This window comes from Dama dama, chromosome 29 (genome assembly GCF_033118175.1).
Source record: "Dama dama isolate Ldn47 chromosome 29, ASM3311817v1, whole genome shotgun sequence".
Taxonomy (NCBI): domain Eukaryota; kingdom Metazoa; phylum Chordata; class Mammalia; order Artiodactyla; family Cervidae; genus Dama; species Dama dama.
In genome coordinates, this window is record NC_083709.1 from 49,706,724 (window position 1) to 49,729,604 (window position 22,881).

At 41.1% G+C, this 22,881-nt stretch overlaps 1 long non-coding RNA gene across 1 annotated transcript in view; it reads left to right on the top strand.

Moving 5' to 3' along the window:
• LOC133048936 (uncharacterized) overlaps nucleotides 1-22,881 on the top strand; it is a 144,671-nt gene that overhangs the window by 90,077 nt on the left and 31,713 nt on the right. Inside the window, exons 5-6 of the long non-coding RNA XR_009691155.1 lie at nucleotides 17,893-18,082; nucleotides 18,639-18,745. This is a non-coding gene — a long non-coding RNA (uncharacterized LOC133048936). The remainder of the gene's footprint in view (nucleotides 1-17,892; nucleotides 18,083-18,638; nucleotides 18,746-22,881) is intronic.

A 22,881-nucleotide genomic window follows, 5' to 3' on the forward strand; every position in this document is an offset into this window, starting at 1 on the left:
TTCAATTCAGTCACTCAATCATGTCTGACTCTTTGTGACCCCATGGACTGCAGCATGCCAGGCTTCCCTTCACCAACTCCCAGGGCTTGCTCAAACTCATGTCCATTGAGCTAGTGATGCCATCGACCATCTCATGCTCTGTCATCCCCTTCTCCTCCTGCCCTCAATCTTTCCCAGCATCAGGGTTTTTTTTTCAGTGAGTCAGCTCTTTGCATCAGGTGGCCAAAGTATTGGAGCTTCAGCATCAGCATCAGTCCTTCCAATGAATATTCAGGACTGATCTCCTTTAGGATTGACTGGTTTGATCTCTTTGCAGTCCAAGGGACTTTCAAAAGTCTTCTCCAACACCAGAGTTCAAAAGCATCGATTCTTTGGTGCTCAGTTTTCTTTATGGTCCAACTATCACATCCATACATGACCACTGGAAAAATCATAGCTTTGACTACATGGACCTTTGTCGGCAAAGTAATGTTTCGGCTTTTTAATATGCTGTCTAGGCTTGTCGTAGCATTTCTTCCAAGGGGCAAGCATCTTTTAATTCCATGGTTGCAGTCACCATCTGCAATGATTTTGGAGCCCAAGAAAATAAAGTCTGTCACTGTTTCCATTGTTTCCCCATCTATATGCCATGAAGTGATGTGACTAGGTACCATGATCTTTGTTTTTTGAATATTGAGTTTTAAGCCAACTTTTCATGCTCTCCTTTCACTTTCATTAAGAGGCTCTTTAGTTCCTCTTCACTTTCTGCCATAAGAGTGGTGTCATCTGCATATCTGAGGTTATTGATATTTCTCCCTGCAGTCTTGATTCCAGTTTGTGCTTCATCCAGCCTGGCATTTCACATGATATATTCTGCATAAAAGTTAAATAAACAGGGTGACAATATACAGCCTTGACATACTTCTTTCCCAATTTGGAACCAGTCCGTTGTTCCATGTCCAGTTCTAACTGTTGCTTCTTGACCTGCATACAGATTTCTCAGGAGGCAGGTGAGGTGATCTGGAATTACCATCTCTTTCAGAATTTTCCGCAGTTTGTTGTTATCCGCACAGTCAAAGGCTTTGGTGTAGGCCATAAAGCAGTAGATATTTTTCTGAAACTCTTTTGCTTTTTTGGTGATCCAACAGATGTTGGCAATTTGATCTCTGGTTCCTCTGCCTTTTCTAAATCCAGTTTGTACATCTGGAAGTTCTTGTTTCACATACAGTGGAAGCCTTACCTGGAGAATTTTGAGCATTACTTTGCTAGCATGTGAGATAAGTGCAATTGTGTGGCCGTTTGGACATTCTTTGGCATTGCCTTTCTTTGGGATTAAAATGAAAACTGACCTTTTACAGTCCTGTGGCCGCTGCTGAGTTTTCCAAATTAGCTGGCATATTGAGTGCAGCACTTTAACTGCATCATCTTTTAGGATTTGAACTAGCTCAGCTGGAATTCCATTACCTCCACTAGATTTGTTTATAGTAATGATTCCTAAGGCCCTAGACTTTGCATTCTAGGATGTCTGGCTCTAGGTGAGTGATCACATCATTGTGGTTTCTGGGTCATTAAGATCTTTTTTGTAGTTCTTCTATGTATTCTTGCTACCTCTTCTTAATATCTTCTGCTTCTGTTAGGTCCATACCATTTCTGTCCTTTTTTGTGCCTATCTTTGCATGAAATGTTCCTTTGGTATCCCTAATTTTCTTGAAGAGATCACTAGTCTTTCCCATTTTATTGTTTTCCTCTATTTCTTTGCATTGATCACTGAGGAAGGCTCTCTTATCTCTCCTTGCTTTTCTTTGGAACTCTGCATTCAGATGGGTATATCTTTCCTTTTCTCCTTTGCCTTTAGCTTCTTTTCTTTTCTCAGCTATTTGTAAGGCCTCCTCAGACACCATTTTGCCTTTTTGCATTTCTTTTTCTTGTGTCACCCTACTTAAATATAAAACGTGGTCTTGGAACCATGTGGCTCCGTGTAGGCAGTAGCCACATGCAGTTATTTAAATTTATATTGTTGTTGTTCAGTCTCTCAGTTGTGTCCAACTCTTTGTGACCCCCATGGACTGCAGTATGCCACGCTTCCCTGTCCTTCACTATCTTCTGGAGCTTGCTTAAACTCATATCCTTTGAGTCAATGATGCCATCCAACCATCTCATACTCTGCCATCCTCTTCTCTTGCCTTGAACCTTTCCCAGCATCAGGGTCTTTTCTAGTGAGTCGGCTCTTTGCATCAGATTAAATAATATTTAAAATTCACTCCTCAGTCACACTAGTCACAATTTAAAGTGCTCACAAGTCACATGTACTTATTAACTGTAGAATCTGGACAGGGTATATGTAGCACACTTATAATATCACAGAAAATTCTATCAATAACATTGTCTTACAAGCCGTTTCTAAGGATCCTCACCAGTATTAGTTAGTACTTAAAAAAAAAAAAAAAAGGCTTGTTTTCTAGCAGCTGAGGCACCAGGGCAGATGCTTTGCAATACCTCATTATCCCTGTTTGTTAGAAAGGCATAGACATGTTCTGCTAGGGGGACCATCTCTTGTCAGACATGGTATTTTGTGAAGCTTTATGTAATAGATGTTGAGTAAGGTTATTAGATGATTGAAACTGATTTTCCAGAAGGTATAACAATGTAAAATTCAAGTAGATAACCCTTATCAGGCATTTTTGACCTAAATCAAGTGTGTATTGTTAAATATTAATGCCATTAAGGTATGTCAGCAGGAAGTTAAGATATGTGACCCAAATACATTTCTTTCTGGTTATTGGGTGTAATAGGGAACTAGTGTTTAGTGGATTTTAACTGGGGTTGGGGCAGGATGAAGGGAAGAGACGAGGGTCAAAATAACCTAGGGACCTCTTGCAAAATTTATAGGGTGCCAGTACATGAGGTTCCTCAGAATGGCGGGGTGAGTGGGTAGGGAGAATCCTGCTCATGTAACTTATTTTGAAAAAGTTCCCTGTGTAATTCCAGTCTACCTAATCCAGTGTATTGTTTAGAGATAGGAAAAGGAAAATTAGTCTGTCTCTTCCATTGTATGGTTGAGTGGGGGAGGGGGGCTAGATTAATGTGTCTTAAAAAGGACACCTCTAGATATGATTCCATGTACTTGGGTGGGCCTTGATACCCACTCAGTTCTCTCTCACTCTCTTTCTTTCCAGGGCCTCTGGCCATTCTTATCTTCCCTTCTCCCTAGGTCATTTAGAACAATCAACTGGGTTTAGAACAACTGCCTTAGGCATTTCTTTCCACTATCAGGTGTGTCTAGCAAGCTCCTGTGTGTGCATGCTAAGTCACGTTAGTCACATCTGAGTCTTTGCGACCCCGTGGCCTGTAGCCCACCAGACTCCTCTGTCCATGGAATTCTCCAGGCAAGAATACTGGAGTGGGTTGCCATGCCCTCCTCCAGGGGATCTTCCTGACCCAGGGATGGAACTAGTGTCTCTTATGTCTCCTGCATTGTCAGGCAGGATTTTTACTGCTCATGCCACCTGGGAAGCCCTGTCTGTTCTTAGATGCATTTTCTGATCAGTGCCTGAAATGATGATATTGTGTGCTGTTGATCAAAGGAGACATCACATACACAGAGAATGCAGTGGCTAGAGATCACACTCAGCTGAAGAAATTTAGGAGCCCCTTTCCATAGAAAGATGGGCCAGGAATGTGTGAGCAGGTTAAACATATTCTTGATCAGGACGTGATCAAGCCTTTGGATAATTGTTTAGGTTGAGACTTCAAAGTTTGGTCATAGAGCTTGGTTCATTTATGTTAATATTAAAAAGGCTATTGCTATAGAGAAAACTTACAGTCCATCAGTTTAATAGCTAGGTCTGCTGGTGTATGGAATATGTCCTTCCATCAGATGGAAATGTGCTTCCCCCAAATCCCATTTAAACTGAAATTTTGTGCTGTATTTTCAAGGCATATCAGCTTTGAATGGATCTTTTTGTTTTCCAGTGATTTTTTTTTTTTTTTTCTGTTAATGGATTTAGACTATCCCCACTCCATTCTGTATTTTCTTCATCCCTGGTTTCAGGTTTTCTCCTGATGGAGATCCAGTTTTCCCTGACATGTAAAATGTTGGTCACCTGGGGATTATAAAAACACAAGTTGGGACTCGTATCATTGGGAAACTCCCCAGAACAAAATAAAATTCTTTTCATGGCATGTTGTAGGATACCTTATATCAGCAAAAATAGCTTACCACCCCACAAAGGTCTAGCCCTAGCATCCTACATCTATTTAGTGCCACAGAATCTGCTGATAGTGAAGGGGACAAAAAGGCACACAACCCTGAAGAGACTAGAGCAGATTGTTTGTCAACAGTTCAGATTCCATCTCTAAAAAATACCTGTGTTTCTCCTTTGAGTCTCCCAGTGCTTTGGGTATCAGAGGTGTGAAGTGCCCTGGGGTTCTAGAAGCCACTCAGGGCTTGTCTTCTCTAGATTATGTGACAGAGGGGAAGGAAAGCTTAAAGGCATGTATAGTTTGGGCTTAAAAACTTCAGTTCAGTTCAGCCGCTCAGTCGTGTCCAACTCTTTGTGACCCCATAAACCGCAGCATGCCAGGCCTCCCTGTCCATCACCAACTCCCGGAGTCCACCCAAACCCATATCCATCGAGTCAGTGATGCCATCCAACCATCTCATCCTCTGTCGTCCCCTTCTTCTCCTGCCCTCAATCTTTCCCAGCATCAGGGTCTTTTCAAATGAGTCAGCTCTTCGCATCAGGTGGCCAAAGTATTGGAGTTTCAGCTTCAATATCAGTCCTTCCAATGAACACCCAGGGCTGATCTCACTTAAGATGGACTGGTTAAATCTCCTTGCAGTCCAAGGGACTCTCAAGAGTCTTCTCTAACACCACAGTTCAAAAGCATCAATTCTTCACCACTCAGCTTTCTTTATAGTCCAACTCTCACATCCATACATGACCACTGGAAACACCATAGCCTTGACTAGACCGACCTTGGCTGGCAAAATAATGTCTCTGCTTTTTAATATGCTGTCTAGGTTGGTCATAACTTTCCTTCCAAGGAGTAAGAGTCTTTTAATTTCATGGCTGCAATCACCATCTGCAGTGATTTTGGAGCCCCGCAAAATAAAGTCAGCCACTGTTTCCCCATCTATCTGCCGTGAAGTGAAGGGACCGGATGCCATGGTCTTAGTTTTCTGAATGTTGAGCTTTAAGCCAACTTTTTCACTCTCCTCTTTCACTTTCATCAACAAGCTCTTTAATTCTTCACTTTCTGCCATAAGGGTGGTGTCATCTACATATCTGAGGTTATTGATATTTCTCCTGGCAATCCTGATTCCAGCTTGTGCTTCCTCCAGCCCAGGGTTTCTCACGATGTACACTGCATATATGTTAAATAAGCAGGGTGACAGTACACAGCCTTGATGTACTCCTTTTCCTATTTGGCACCAGTCTGTTGTTCCATGTCCAGTTCTAACTGTTGCTTCCTGACCTGCATACAGGTTTCTCAAGAGGCAGGTCAGGTGGTATGGTATGCCTATCTCTTTCAGAATTTTCCACAGCTTATTGTGATCCACACAGTCAAAGGCTTTAGCATAGTCAATAAAGCAGAATTAGATGTTTTTCTGGAACTCTCTTGCTGTTTTGATGATCCATCGGATGTTGGCAATTTGATCTCTGGTTCCTCTGCCTTTTCTAAAACCAGCTGGAACATATGGAAGTTCACGGTTCATGTATTGCTGAAGCCTGGCTTGGAGAGATTTAAGCATTACTTTACTAGCTTGTGAGATGAGTGCAATTATGCGGTAGTTTGAGCATTCTTTGGCATTGACTTTCTTTGGAATTGGAATGAAAACTGACCTTTTCCAGTCCTATGGCCACTGCTGAGTTTTCCATATTTGCTGGCATATTGAGTGCAGCACTTTCACAGTGTCATCTTTCAGGATTTGAAATAGCTCAACTGGAATTCCATCACCTCCACTAGCTTTGTTCATAGTGATGCTTCCTAAGGCCCACTTGACTTCACATTCCAGAATGTCTGGCTCTAGATAGGTGATCACACCATTGTGATTATCTGGGTCATGAAGATCTTTTTTGTACAGTTCTTCTGTGTATTCTTGCCACCTCTTCTTAGTATCTTCTGCTTCTGTTAGGACTGTACCATTTCTGTCCTTTATTGAGCCCTTCTTTGCATGAACTGTTCCCTGGTATCTCTAATTTTCTTGAAGACATCTCTAGTCTTTCCCATTCTATTGTTTTCCTCTATTTCTTTGCATTGATCACTGAGGAAGGCTTTCTTATCTCCCCTTGCTATTCTTTGGAACTCTGCATTCAAATGGGTATATCTTTCCTTTTCTCCTTTGCTTTTCGCTTCCCTTCTTTTCACAGCTATTTGTAAGGCCTCCTCAGACAGCCATTTTGCTTTTTTGCATTTCTTTTTCTTGGGGATGGTTTTGATTCCTGTCTCCTGTACAATGTCATGAACCTCCATCCATAGATCATCAGGCACTCTGTCTATCAGATCTAGTCCCTTAAATCTATTTCTCACTTCCAGTGTATAATTTTAAAGGATTTGATTTAGGTCATACCTGAATGGTCTAGTGGTTTTCTCCACTTTCTTAGAAATTAGTAATCTTTCAAAAACCCAGAGGGAAAAGAGAAAGAACTTCAGACTAACACAGTGGAGACTGCTTCATTTAGTAACAAATACAGAGTGTCTGTTACATGCCAGACATGGTGATACAACATGCTGGTGTGGCATGATTAAAAAAATAAATATATTTGGCCTTTTTCCTGGTTCCTGGCATGCTAAATTCCTTGGAATTTCCACTGATAGGAGTGTCTTCTGTATTCTAATGAGGTGACTAAAGATGGGGTATTGAGACAGTTTCAGGATGGGGACTGGTTCCCAGAGGAAAAATCTATGTGATTATAGGGATAAAACCCTTCAGTCCCACCTCTGACTTCTGGGGAGGAGATAGGGACTGGAGACTGAGTTCAAGTACCAGTGGCCTAAAATTTAGTAAATCATGCCTATGCCATGACGCTTCCAGATTGGGAACACATTGATGTGCTGGGAGGGTGGTGCACTCGAAAAGAGCATGGAAGCCCTGTGCCCTCCTTACCCCCATACCTTCCCTATGCATCTCTTCCATTTGGTTGTTCCTGTGTTGTATTCTTTACAATAAAGCTGTAATAGAAAGTAGAGAGCTTCCCTGAGCTGGGAGTTACTCTGGCGAATTACTGAACCTGAGTGGGGTTGTGGGAACCTCCATATTTATAGTTGGCTAGGCAGAAGTGAAAGTTGTCTGGGGACCCCATTTGTGGCTGGTGTCTAAAATGGGACTGAGCCCTTAACTAGCAGGGTCTGTGCTAACTCTGGGTAGTTAATGTCACATTGAATTTAATTATTGGACACTCATTGGTGTCAGGGAATTGGAAAATAGGAGTTGGAATGATATACTGTGCTTAGTCGCTTCAGTCATGTCTGACTGTTTGCAACCCCATGGACCGCAGCCAGCCGGGCTCCTCTGTCCATGGGGTTTTTCATGCAGGAATGCTGGAGTGATATAGCTAGGTATAAAGTGGTGACTGAGACATTTTCTGCTCTTACAAAATTTATAAGTTTTCTATGAGTGTGTTGGGTTAGGTAGCACCCTGCTGTGTATCACCCAATTGCCCCTCCAGCTCTCCTCACCCTGATCATTAGAGGCTGATTCTTAATGGACCTCTTCAGTGGGCCCTCTATTCTGGCTCTGGTTGGTATTGATCAGTGGGGACCCTGGTAGAACACTGAAAGGGGGAGGAGGAGGAGGGCAGGGTGTTTATCCTCCTTCCTCCTATCTTGTTGGGGGCACCTTGGACTGCATCCCTGGATGGAAAACCACTACTCTTTTCATGACAATCTTCTCTACATGACTTTCTTTCTCCAGGTTCTGCCAACACCCCCTCCTCCTCGTCTCCTTTAGCCTAGAGTTGGTAACAGTGGCTCAGTCCCCAACCCTGATTATTGCCCCAAGTTCCTTGTGGTTTTACTTTACCCTGAGTACACTTTTGTAAAAGTTCCTTAGTACATAAGCCTTTGCATTATTCTGATTTGAGTATTCCATCTTATTGGGATCCCAACTAGTACAAGCACTGTCCATTTAATTGTGAGATTGGTGCTGGCTAAGTGCGATTTTTGTTTTGATATTGTTGATGCTACTATTTCATGTAATTTAGCCAGTTGCTTCTTAAGAAGGTCACCTTATGATTGCTTCTTAGCAATGATAAGATCATCTCATAGAATAGAATGCTTATCTTCGTATTTTCTTTGGCAGGAGAGTGTACATTCAGTGAGGTAAAGCGAAGGGTAACTAGGACATCAGTTCTGTTTTATAGCATTTAGAATAGCAATTTCAGTTGCCAAAATGCTCTTCTTACCGATTGTGATTCTGGCATTAAACTGTATTCTAGGCTTTGAAGGTGCATTAATAGCTTGTGATTTATACCAAGATGATACACGCTGATGAGAGGTTGATAAAGGTTGCACAAAGTCATTATTATTAACTGGTTTTTTGCTGAGATGAAACAGGGTGATTGCACCCAGAAGTTCAACAGTTATGCCTGAAACATCTTTTCTTTCATAATAAACACTGGAGTGAGAGGCGGGGGAAATGAAGAAAGAACACCCAGAAATGAGTTGTGAAGACAGCACAAAATGTGTGCTTTTTTGTTTACAGAGGTTCTAATACAGGGAACCATGTCATGAGATTTACTATTTATTATTGATCTTTTCATCTGAACCCACCACAACACCTTCTTTGAATCTGTTATGAGACAGTTTTTTTCAAATGATTAATTTCTTTTACTAATTTATTTTTAATTGGAGGATAATTGCTTCACAATGTTCTGTTGGTTTCTTCTGATGTGAGTCAGCCATTGTTGTTGTCCAGTCCCTCAGTCATGTCTGACTCTTTGCAACCCCATGGACTGCAGCACACCAGGCTCCTCTGTCCTTCACCATCTCCTGGAGCTTGCCCAAACTCATGTCTGTTGAGTCAATGATGCAATCTAACATCCTCTGTCATCCCCCTCTCCTCTTGTCTTCAATCTTTCCCAACATCAGGGTCTTTTCCAGTGAGTCAGCTCTTCACATCAGGTGGCCAAAGTATTGGAGCTTTAGCTTCAGCATCAGTCCCTCCAGTGAATATTCAGGGTTGATATCCTTTAGGATTGACTGGTTTGATCTCCTTGCAGTTCAGAGCACTCTCAAGAGTCTTCTCCAACACCATAATTTGAAAGCACCAATTCTTTGGTGCTCAGCCTTCTTTATGGTCCAACTCTCACATCCATACATGACTACTGGAAAAACCATAGCTTTGACTTGACAGACCTTTGTTGGCAAAGTAATGTCTCTGCTTTTTAATATGCATCTAGGTTTGTCATAGGTTTTTTCAAGGAGCAAGCATCTTTTAATTTCATGGCTGCAATCACTATCCGCAATGATTTTCAAGACCAAGAAAATAAAATCTTTCACTGTTTCCATTGTTTCCCCATCTATATGCTATGAAGTGATGTGACTAGATACCATGAGCTCAGTTTTTTGAATGTTGAGTTTTAAGCCAGCCTTTTCACTCTCCTCTTTCACCTTCATCAAAAGGCTCTTTAGTTCCTCTTCACTTTCTGCCATAAGGTCAGAATCAGCCATAAGTGTACATAAATCTACTCTCTTGAACCTCCCTCCCACTCCCCATCCCATCCGTTATCACAGAGGTTATCACAGAGCACTGAGTTGAGCTCTCTTCATTATACAGCAGCTTTCCACTAACAAATGATGAATTTCTTGAAGAAAGATATAAGCTTATAAGTTTGTAGCCTTTCATTAGAGTGTTTTTGATCCTCCTTTCTTCCTTATTTTGCTTCCCAGAGTCATTACCTAAATATGAATTAGGATGACCAGACAGGATTATCAAAGATGATGTCAGCTTGTCTGTAATCCACTGATCTATAGACAAGAGGGAAAGCTTTTCTCAGAAGATGGTGCATGTTTACATCTCAGAAGAACTGATGAGAGTCTCTGTCCATTCTTGAAAGTGAAAGTGTTAGTCACTCAGTCTGACTTTTGCGACCCCATGGACTGTAGCCTGCCAGACTCCTCTGTCCGTGGGATATCCTCGGCAAGAATATTGGAGTGGGTTGCTATTTCCTTCATCCTTGATCATTAACTATTGGAGATAAAAGCAATTTCAAAGCTCATCTACCTCCTAATGCGTAGATGATGCAACTGAGACAGAAATATTAGAAGACTTGGCTAAGAACACAGCTGTATTCATTTGCCAGGGCTCTGTCACAGAGTACCCACAACTGACTGGACTAAACAACAGAAATGTACTTTCTGTATTCTCCCAGTGCTGGAGGCAAGAAGTCGAAAGCCAAGGTGTTGGCAGGGGTGGTTTCTTCTGATGACTGTGAGGGAAGGACCTATTCCAGGCTTCCTCTCTCCTTGGCTTATCAGTGGCCATCTTCTCCATATCTGTTCTCACCACATTCCCAGTTATGTGTGTCTGTGTCCAAATTTCCTCCTCTTAGAAGCCCACCATTCCTACTGGATGAGGGCCCACCTTCATGACCTCATTTTAACTTGATTATCTCTATAAAGACCCTATCTCCAAAAGAAAGTCAAATTTTAACATACTAGGGCTTAGGATTCCAAGTTATTAATTTGGTGGAGTTCAACTCATAACAATAGTTGTCTAAAGACAGACTTGAATCTTGATCTTTTGATGCCTTTGTTAGGTATTTTTCACCCTTACTAAACCACGTGCCATTTAATATTCTTGTTCCCATGGATGCAAAGAAAACCATTTTATTTTTCACAGAGGTAGGGTACAGAGATGTGATTTGAATCTTGTATATTCTCAGACATTTCAAATGATTCAATTTAGATAAAATATAAGGGCAAAGTAAATTTCAGATAGTAAGGATCCTTATTAATAAAGGCTGAAAATAGTCATCTTTGGTATAAAGATAAGTCATGAAATTTGTATTACATCACTGAAATTATTGAACCTTAGAATTAGAGTGTTAGGTTCTCCCATATTTATTTTATAAATTGCAGTTTATAACATGACATTGTATTGATAAATGCACTTGTGCAGTTATTTTCCTCTTTATTTGGGTCTCTCTGTCCCTGCAAAAAGGCTTCCAGGGAAATAAGTTTTCCTTCTAGATGTCCTATGGATAAAGCTTTGGCGGAACAATTGCCAATCCTGCCATTTAATTCTCCTAAAATCATTTTGTCAGTGTAAGGATGCTTAAAGCCTATGGTGGTTATAAAGCAGCCCAAGTGGCACCAGATACCTTAGCAAAATGTTTGCACATTGGTAGACAGGTTATTTTTGTTAGGTTTTATCAAGTGGTCTTTTAGAAAAGGTGGATTTAAATAAGACAAATTTGTTTTAGAAGTTTTTAGTTCATATATCATATCACCAAGGTCAATGTGGTTTGCTTATACTTGCATTAATGAAAACTGCTTTGATTAAAGGTCAGAACAGAAAACAGTAATGGGGTGTTGAACTCTTTGGTGACAACCACATTCTCCTTGTTCTCACATGGCCTAACATCTTCATTTTTTTTTTTTTCATTTATTTTTATTAGTTGGAGGCTAATTACTTTACAATATTGTAGTGGGTTTTGTCATACATTGACATGAATCAGCCATGGAGTTACATATATTCCCCATCCCGATCCCCCCACCCACCTCCCTCTCCATCTTCTTTTTTTTTTTTTTTTTCATTTATTTTTATTAGTTGGAGGCTAATTACTTTACAATATTGTAGTGGGTTTTGTCATACATTGACATGAATCAGCCATGGAGTTACATGTATTCCCCATCCCGATCCCCCCACCCACCTCCCTCTCCACCCGATTCCTCTGGGTCTTCCCAGTGCACCAGGCCCGAGCACTTGTCTCATGCATCCAACCTGGGCTGGTGATCTGTTTCACCATAGATAATACACATGTTTCGATGCTAACATCTTCATTTTGAAGGAGGGAAACCTGATGATCCTCTGATCATAACATTAACATGATCAGCCCAAGAACACAAGTACACTCTCTCTCAGACTTTCCTCCCAGGTTGGCCACTGTAATGTAGAACTTGGGAACAGCATATAAAGTGGCATTTCTAACTATCTACTGACATCCAATAGGGCTGCACATAAATCTGCACATGGCCTACCTCACCAACTCTTAGACTATCCCTCTTGGTATTTAAAAGAGGTAGTGACGTGAAAGGTTAGTTGCTTAGTCGTGTCTGACTCTTTGTGACCCCATGGACTGTAGCCCGCCAGGCTCCTCTGTCCATGGAATTCTCCAGGTAATAATACTGGAGTAGGTAGCCATTCTTTTCTCCAGAGGATCTTCCCAACCCAGGGATTGAACCCAGGTCTCCTGCATTACAGGTGGCTTCTTTACTGTCTGAGCCAAAGAGGTATTCATTTCTGGGATTTGCCCTCTGTACTTCTCCCTTCTAGCAGTTTACCAAAGCATATCTATTGCATCACCAGCCTTTCAGTATACACCAAGGAAGAAATTTTAGTGGTTAAAGAAATCTGGACAATGCCACACACTGCATCCCTCTTTTAGTTATCATCATACATATTGGAATATTGAAGGTTTGGCAACATCTTGCAAGAAGCAGCACTGAGCTTCCTTTAGTCAGGTGTTTCCAAAGTCTTCTGAGCAGGGAACCATTTGTTCATGTAAACCTGTAAGACGTAAGCAGCACATTTTGAGAAATCTTGTACAAAACTTGCTTAAGTCAAAGAAATATATACGCGGGAAAAGAATTGGTGGGACTTTCCTGGTGGTTCAGTGGTTAGTACTCTGTGCTTCCAATGCAGGGGACAGGAGTTCAATCCCTGGTTGGTGAACTAAGATCCCACATGCTGTGTGGTGTGGCAAAATATAAAAGAACTTAGATCAAGTTTATAGGTAATATAGCAAGAGAGCTGCAGAGATCTCTCTCTCTCTCTGGATACTTGAAAACTGAAAGTGAAGTCATTCAGTCGACTCTTTGTGACCACATGGACTGTAGCCTACCAGGCTTCTCCATCCATGGGATTTTCCAGGCAAGAGTACTGGAGTGGGTTGCCATTTCCTTCTCCAGGGGATCTTCCCGACCCAGGGATCGAACCCGATCTCCTGCATGGTAGGCAGATGCTTTACCGTCTGAGCCACCAGAGTAAGACTGAATACTTGAGTGACTCACAATCCTTGTAATCTCCACGGAATATTCCTTGTGGCTGATTAGCAGAGATGGAGTACTAAAATAGCCTAGCCAGGTTTTTCACTCATGAAGATCTTTCTTAACTGTGGGGGGGTAGATGACTGTTTTGTGTGTGTATGTGTGGCTTCCCTGATAGCTCAGATGGTAAAGAATCCATCTACAATGCAGGAGACCTGGGTTTGATTCTTGGGTTGGGAAAAACCCCTGGAGAAGAGAATGGCTACTTACTCCAGTATTCTTGCCTGAAGAATCCCATGGACAGAGGAGCCTGGCGGGCTACAGCCTATGGGGTCCGCAAAGAGTTGGACACAGCTGAGTGACTAACACAACCACTTGTGAGAGAAAGGGAGAGAGTATGAGTATGTGTGTGTGTGTGTGTCCTGGGTAGTCAGATAGCTTAAAAAAAAAAGTACTGGGCTCATAATCAGAAGGTCTGATACCATAGATGTGAGATGTGACATCTCCACCAGTTAGCATGGGTGTTATTGCACAAACCCCGTCCCTCTGTCACGAGGCAGGCCTTTAGTACCCAGCAAGCCTCTCTGTCTACTGGGGACCTTAGCAAATATAGTCTGAAGGTGAAGAGGAGGAAGTTGTCAGGCTGATGACATAATGTCTAAGCAGGTGGGTCACCTTGAGGGGAGCATAGTGTTTGGTCTAAAGGGCTGCCTTTCCTGAGGGGGATGGAAGTGGAATGTCTGACACCCTGAAGCAACCATTCCGCCTGGTTGGCCTTGCTGGATGCTGGTGTTTAGATGTTCCTGTAACAAAGACCCTTTGGTGTTGAATAACAGAAACAATCTTTGAGCCAGCTTAAGGAAAAAAGAATATATTGGGTAGATACCTGAGCATATGATGGAATTTAAACACTTGGAAGAGTCAAATCTTCAGAAAGTTCAGAAGCTTGATGGCTCAAGGGGTCTGCTTTCTACTCTATTTCCCAGTCTCAGCTCTGATTTTGGTGAAATGTCTACTCTAAGGCCATTTAGTTATGATGTATCTGATGGTTCAGGAGCATGTGGCAACATCTTGATCTCGTTGAAAGTGGGTCCCTTCTCCAGCCCCAGGAGATATATGGTGTGACAGTCTAAACCAGTCACTGTGATCTCACTGCCCTGTGTCAGGAACTGGTCTGCAGATGGCCGTAAGACCCAATACTAGGGCAGGAGATGTAAATAGAAAAGGGCTGGATATGGATTCTGAGAGAGCTTTTGTTTTCCCAGTAAGAAGGAACAACAAATTCACATGGCATGGCTTTTTCTCCCTTTGTTTTTCCCCTTTTTTGGAGTTCAGACATGATGCCCACTGGTGCCATGATATGACTGAGATATGACAAGCCCCAGATGAAAGGTGTATCCTAGGAGTAGGGAGAGAAAGCCAAGATGTCTATATAATAGAGCTGTCACACTGACACCAGACTCAATACCTCTCGATTGGTTCTTGAGAAAATGATCCATTTGTTGACATTGCAGTGCACTATAATAGATTGTTATTGTTGTTACTTGCAACCTAAATCATTCCTAAGTAAAAAAGTTATATAGGATAAATATAGATGTTGGGAGCCAGTTCCTACAGAACAAAGAGTGATTCTCAGAGTTTTAATGGGGCAGAAGACAGAGGAAATGGGGACATATTTAGAGGTGTCTATGAAATCTCCCCTGGAGCCCTGAAATCTTTCTACCGTGGCAGAGCACAGTGAGGGGAACCTTCTTGGCACCAGGACATACCTGTCCTAGATGGAATTAGCTCATTAACTCATACATTGGTTTTACTAATTTTTTATCAATCCCTTATTATCTGCTAGATATTTTTCTACATGTTGGAAATAGATTAGAGAAGATTGAGGAGATTTTGGTTCTCATTAAATTAACATTCTAAAGGGGAAATAGATAATAAACCAGAAAGGTAAATGAACAGAATCATTCCAAGTAGTGAGAAGTGCTATATGAAATATAAAACAGAGTGTTGTGGTAGAGAGTCTGGGTGGGGGTGAGCATAGAAGACTTAAGAAAGTAACACTGGAAATAAAACTTGAATTGCATAAAGGTGCAGCTATATGAGACCCGGAGACCAAGCTTTTCCAAAGGGAATGGCTAGTGCAGAGGCCTTTGGCAGGGTGAGCATGGTGGGCTGGACACACAGACTGAATTATTAATGGGTGTCCAGTTCACGGTGATTCGGGAGGCCACCCATGCTTATCTCATTGTGACCGTTCCCGCCACTCAGCTCGCAGGCATTGTGATGGATCTCGAGGCTGCTGATGGGGTGACTGTTCCCAGCATCTGCTTCAGGCCAGGATGGGATGGCTGGGGGCAGGGAGCCTGGGTAACAGACTGTGATTGGAGTGACTGATCATGCCCTTGCCCTTGATGAGTGGACCATTGTTCTCAGCGCACCACATAGGCTCCCTGGGGGGCTGGCTTCCTCTGAAATGGATTGGCCCTCCCCTGGAGGGGCTGGCAGACCATTCAGCTGGCATGAAGCTGCTTCAAGACCATGCTCCAGTCACTTCCTCGAGTTACATTGGCCACATTTGATGTGTCTTTCTGTGGAAAGACCTGGCTCTGGCTCCCAGCTTGCTACAGCTGGTCATACCCAGCATCATTTTCAAGTGATACTTATCAGTGAAGCAGTCACAGGAGATCATAGGGCTTGAAGCAGCCTCCAAGGTTATCCTATCTGGCATTTCTTACATGTCTGGCATGACCCAGAACGAAAGTGCTGGAATGCCACCACCCCTACTTCTAGCAGGTTGCCAGCTAAACCAGATATCCACCTAGTTCCAGTGTAGAATTCAACTCTCCTTAACACTTGAACTTGGGGGCAATTAATTATTAGAGCTGTCACATTTTCTCATGGATCCTATATGACTGATCAGATGTTAGGCATGTGTTCACTTTAGGAGGTAAGGTGGACTGCAAGTAGCCAAACTATCATTTAAAAGCCCTGGCTCATTATTTTCTAATAATAACATGTGAGATAAAAAATTTTGTATGTATTTGTGTAGGATATGATTATATAAATCAATTAAATATAAATCTATTATATTTAAATTATTAATGACATCATTCACAATGCTCCTATTCTTATTTTTTTCTGCACTTGATAAAATAATCTCAGAGTAATGTTAGTATGTCTATGACTATATATTTTTTCTTCTCCCTTATATTTCTTCTGATTTTTGCCTTATGTATCTTTGGTTTTTTGCTGTTAAGCTGTCTAATAGTGTAAGATGTCTATATTCTTTGTGAAATTATGCCTTTTATCATTAAAAATATTCATCATTGTTTCATTGAAAATAAATAAATTTTAAAAATAAGTAAAAACCCTGGCTTACTTCTCCTAGGTCTAGGATGAAATGGATCACAAAATATCAAAGTTGGAAGAGACTTCAGTGATCAATATCCCTCCTCTTAAGAGATGAGAAATAAAAAGGAAAAATGACTTAACTAAAGTTAAAATTAATTTTACAATAGAAAGTTTTTGGGTATCCACATGGGTCTTTCACCATTGTTTACATCATTTTGTTGTTTTGCTTTGACTCATGAAACAAGAGGAAAAGAATTCCTGGGCCAACAATGTGAAAAGTGTACGATCACAGTTCTCCTTGCCTCTGTCTGGCCCCACTCTCACTACCCTATAGAGCAGGCATTCTTTTTCTCATTTCACAGATGAGGAAAATGCATCCATTTAGTTAGTAAGTGGCAATACTGAACTCAAGCTTAAGCCTCCTGATTTTTATCTAATATCATTTCCAAATCCATCACTACTTGCATTCTCTGGGGACAGAGGAACATAACAGAAATTAGCCATAACTTAGATGGGGTAGAATACACAGGAGCCCCAAAGCCAATGTTCTAGGTTGCTACGAGCCATAAGGAAAGGATTCTGATGTCACCTTCACTGGTGTGTAAATACTTCCCTCTTAAAGTTCCTGTATCTGAAGCAGAGGCTCCTGGCTGTAACATAACCTGGTGCTGTCATTTCAATAACCACCTTCATTTATTTTAAATACCACCTCCTGGACAGAGTGGTGCATAGAAGCCCAGGCTATTAGAACCAACTGGCTGGGTTCAAATCCCGGCCCTACCACTTCTTCTGGGTGACCTGAAGGATATTATTATACTTAACCTTCCAGTATCTCAATTTTCTTATCTACAAAATGGGGTAGCAGTAGTGTCTTCCTGAGAAGGTGGTAATGACTAAATGAGGTCAGGTATTTAGAAGAGTAAATGTTGAATAAATGTCAGTTGTTGTTACATTTGCTCTCAGGACAACAGAAGGAATTCTGTCACGTCTGAATTTTCTCCAGCAGTATGAAAAGAGTAATTTCTCTCTCTTTTTAAAAAAATTTATTTAGCTATTTGGCTGCTCCAAATTTTAATTGTGGTGTGAAGGATCTTTAGTTGTGGTACATGGAATCTTAGTTCCCTGACCAGGGATCAAACCCAGACCCCCTGCATTGGGAGTGTGGAATCTTAGCCTCTGGACTGCCAGGGAAGTCTTGAAAAGAATACTTTCATAGCTCATGATAACGGACAGGCATTCCAGGGTGAGAAGAGTCTAAAAACATATCTCCATACAGTTTAATGCTTAACTCCAGAGTAAGATGTATTCCTGGCACTCTACTGCAAGAGTTATCTTCTTTTTGAACAGCAGAAAGCTCTGGCTTATGCACTCAAAAAGCTAGAGCTGACCCAGAAGTTACACTTAGAGAATGAAAAGAAGGAGGAAGAACCTCTTATATAACTTGAAGAGTATAAAGGATCCAATGATAAAAACCACTGCCGTGAACTTTTCTGAAGCATAATAAATCTCTGCATAAGACTCTCCATCCATTGCCAAGGTATCATTTGTCTTTTTGTTTTTGTCTTAAAATAGACTAGAAAAAATGTTAATAAACCCCCTCCCATTAGACTGTGTATTAGATTGTGAAAGGTATGAAATACTATTATTTCAAGTTCTTTCCATCTTCTAAAATAACCTTCTCTGTGTGTTTGATGGCTCCTTAGCAGTATTCTGACTTTAATTTTTTTTTTTTCTGTCTTTAATTTGATGGTGACTCCTGACTTTGTCTAGATGCTCACATGCAGCTGAGTCTTCCCTCTCCTCTTTCTGTTTTTCTTTCTCTTTTTGCTGATACTTCCTGCATGTTTAGATCATCTTTCTACCGACCTTTCAGTGGCTCAGTGTTTTGTTTCAATGCATGAGCGAAGTTGGAAAGCAGAGCCAAGTGACAGGCTATGAAGCAACAGCTCAGCCTCACAGAACAAGTATGCTTTGCGCTATTTCTAGTCAGAGCAAATGTGGCCTTGGTGGCCTGGAGGGAACAGTATCTCTCAGGTAAAAATAAATTGCTAAGATTCACACCAAAATGATGCAAATCCTTCATTTGCAAACAGATCCTCATTTGGGAGCCATGTGGGAAGAGGACTGAATTGGAAATCAGACTCAGGGTCCTGCCTAGCTTTCTTCCAGATGATCCCACCAATCAGCCATCTGGTCTCAGGTAAGTATCTGTGACTTACAAAATATTTTTTTAATCAACAACAACAATTAGGGAGAATACAATAACAAAACTGTGTGTGTTGTCGAGTTCTAAGCAACCCCAACATTGGGATGAGTTCATGTCAGACCTAGTTCTTTGTGGATTCCTCCTTTATCCCAGATTCCCTTCCTCCCACCCCAGAGATTAACACTGTCCTGAATTTACATCTTTCGTACTTCTTCTGTATACACATGTATCTTTCAACAGTGGGTACTCTGTTTTGCATGTTTTAAAACTTTAAACTTGATCTACATATTCTGCAACTTGCTTTTTTAATGAATTTAGCATTAGCTTTCAGCAACAAATCTCTGGTTCATTCATTTTAACTAGTATATATTCTAATGATTTGTGAACAGACATCAGTCTACCTGTTTATCTATCTATCTCCATTCTCCTGTTGATGAGTAATTAGATTGTTTCTAATCTTGCATTATGGTAAGCAATGTTCTTGACCAGTGTTCTTGTTCATTTTCTGTACTAACATACAAAAGCTTCTCAAAAATGTTTTGTCTATACCCACAGTAAAGCATACACTTTACATGGAAACCCAGAACATACAAGTGTACATTTCTGTGTATCTGTGTATACACTGTATGTGGGGAAAAAGTTCCTCAAAATAACACTCTTGTTGTCTATTCAGCTGTGATACAGTTTGACTTAGTCTATTTCACATACAAAAAAAAAAAATAGGCTGTTTGCAATTTACTAAAGTGATTCCATGACCCAGTAATGCATCTCCATACTGTCTGGGGCACATACTTGGCCATGAAATTGCTGGGTCATAGGTTATACTCATTTTCAAATTGAGAAGTTTATGCCTTTGTGAGTTCATTCGATGCATTTAAATGAATATTTGCATATAGCCAGCATTCTGGGGGTTTCTAAGAGGCAGCTTTTTGAGTTATTTAGTGGCTGGAAATGAAAGTTTTGTTTTCACTTTCTAGGTATCAATTTTTTCATCTGTTACCACAAGTTGAAATAAAACAAAATACTAGATTCTTCAGTGTTTTGCAGACTATTTTCCCTTCAGTCCCAAAGTCCTGAGGAGGGCTTCAGGTTCTGTTCTAATGTGTGTAAGCTGTGGGGAGAGTGGGGTTTAGGGGAGCAAAAGGAGGAGAATGAGGAGGTGGAATTTGGGGCCTTTTACCATGGTCCCAACCCAAGGAGCCCATTTCAATATTTATCCATTATATTTCCATTGTGTGCAGCTCAAAAATATTCTGAAACTATCGGTTTAGATGTTCTCAAGTCTCTTTCCAGATCTAAACTTGAATGAAAAGAACGTTTGCATCTCTGGACCCTTTAAAATTGCAGCCAGTATTAGACCACATGATGACTTAGGGTATAGGGTATTGGCAAAAAGTGTTGGTTAACCCAAGTTCCTTATGGATTTCTAACACTGTGGAATCTGACTTGGAAAGGATGCTTTCAGAGTCCTGTAGGGCAATAAGTTCGGGGCACTCGTGGCTGGGACTGCCCCTGTGGGACAGCCAAGTGTACTCTGTCCTATGGGCTACATCCAAAAGAGGCTGCTTTAACGGATTTTTTTTTTATTGCAGTATTGTTTATTTACAATGTTGTATTAATTTCAGGTATACAGCAAAGTGATTCAGTTTTATATATAAAATATATATATTATTGTTCAGTCTCCAAGTTGTGTCCAACTCTTTGTGACTCCATGGACTGCAACTCACCAGGGTTCCCTGTCCTTCACTCTCTCCCACAGTTTGCTCAAACTCGTATCCATTGAGTCAGTAATCCTATCTAACCATCTCATCCTCTTCTGCCTGCTTCTCCTTTTGCCTTTAATCTTTCCCAGCATCAGGGTCTTTTCCCATGTGTCGACTCTTCACATCAGGTGGCCAAAGAATTAGCATCAGTCCTTCCAATGAATATTCAGAATTGATTTCCTTTAGAATTGACTAATTTGATCTCCTTGCTGTCCAAGAAGCTTTCAAGAGTCTTCTCCAGCTCCACACTTGAAAAGCATTGTATATTATATATATTCTTTTTCAGATTCTTTTCCATCATAGGTTATCACAAGATATCAAATGTAGTTTCCCGTGCTATATAGTCAGACTTTGTTATGTATCTGTTTTATATATAATTGTGTGCAGCTCTTATTCCCAAACTCCTATTTACCCTTCCTGCTCCTATCCCGCCCTCTCTTTGGTAATCATAAATTTGTTTCCTGTGTCTCAGTCTGTTTCTGGTTTGTAAGTAAGTTTATTTGTATGATTTTTTTTAGATTCCACATATAAGTGATATCATATGATGTTTATCTTTCTCCATAAAAAACTGCTTTGTTTTCACCGTATTTGTTTATTCTGTGAATGAAGGCCTAATATCAATTTCTCTGAGCTCCATTTCGGCCCTGCTAACGGTTCCACAGGCTCACAGTGAAGCCCATTTACTCAGCAGGGGGCACATACATTTAAACCATTACATTCACAGAGATGAAATTTTATCATCATTTTAATGAAAACACTCAGCTCCTCGTGGGTTTGTTTTTGCCTTTCCAAATAGGGTAAGAGCATAAAGAGCTGGAGGTAACGTGGTAGTAAAGTGACTTCAGGATGGCATCTGTTCATTCATGGAGAATCACGGTTGCCTTTCCTAATCCCCTGGCTTTCTCTCTCACTGTCTCTGTCTCCCAGAACCCGGGTGACTGCCTCCTGTCAGATCCTAGTCCCGCCCTTTAATTTGTCCCGCTTGCATTTCATCTTCCTTAATCACTGTTTTCATCACATCACTCCCTTGCTCAGAAACCCGTGAGGGATCTTTATTTCCCACCACATCAAATCTAAACGCAGCGGCCTGCTTTCAAGGCTTCTCCTAATCTCTTCTTTGCTTGCGTCTCCAGCTTTATTTCCTTTGCCAGATGTGGTTCTGGTTCCTGTGGTTTAGAGATAATGGAATTTTTGTACACACTCACACACAAAACTGGAAATCTGTATCATTTTTCTTAAGCACAGTTCAGCCTAGTTCCCGTACACAAAGCACCATCAGCCGTGATGGCTCACCGCCCTCCCAACCCTCCTCGCCCCAGGCCATGTGAGCGAGGCGGAGGGGTCCTCTGGGGGAAGTGTGTGGAGGAAAACAGTTTATACCCCACTCTCTCTCCATACCCTGGGAGAGGCTTAGGCATTGAGAAAGCCGACTGTTCACTGGAGTAGTTTGTGAAAAGCGCTGCCATGTTGACAAGACAGGCAGAATGCAAGCAGCTAAGAAGGCAATCTTGAAAGATATGTAATTTTAAATCAGAAAGAGCTGGTTCGGGAACATGGAAAGAGGTACACCTGTATAAGGTAAAACTCAGCAGATCATGAAACCCCCAAAAAGATGGTGGTGAAGCTGGTAAAGGAGATTCAAGAGTAGGTTTACCTATTGGGGTAGGTTTATCACATCTGTGAATATCATTTATTTTCTTTCAACTTTGTATTTATTATGGGGTGTGTGTGTATTGTTTTCTTTGTTTTTCTGTAACTATTTCAGGAAGTCCTGGCTCTTCCACTTAATAACAGTATGATTTGGGGCAATTTTCTTTAACCATAAAGTGGAGAGTGGAGGTAATAAGGCTACCTAGTACCTGGGGTTGTGAGGACTAAATAATATATTTAAAAAGCATAGAACATGAGGTCCAAGACCAAAATAGCAGCCATTCTTCCTATCACCATTATTATTATAAGTACACATAAGCTGCTCTTCATTTGAGCAGCTGCTAAAATTCCACCTTCTCTCAAAATACCTTCAGGTCAGTTTAGTTTAGCAAACATTAGCTGAACACTCAGTGTATGTCAGGCCCTGATGCAACACTGATGAAACCACAGGCAAGGAATTGACCTTGTCCTTGAGTGGCCTGTCTTCCAGTAGCAAAGGCAAACCCATGAGCAGATTATTTCAGTTTAAGGTTTGGCTGTCTAGCACAGTCATTACTATCCATGAGTGACTATCCAGCTCTTAAAATGTAGCTGGTCTGAAATGAGATGTTCTCTACATGTAAAAAACACAGTGGAGTTTGAAGACTTGAAATGACAAAAGAATGTGAAATAGCTAATAGATAATTTTTAGTATGATATTACCTGTTGATAACATTC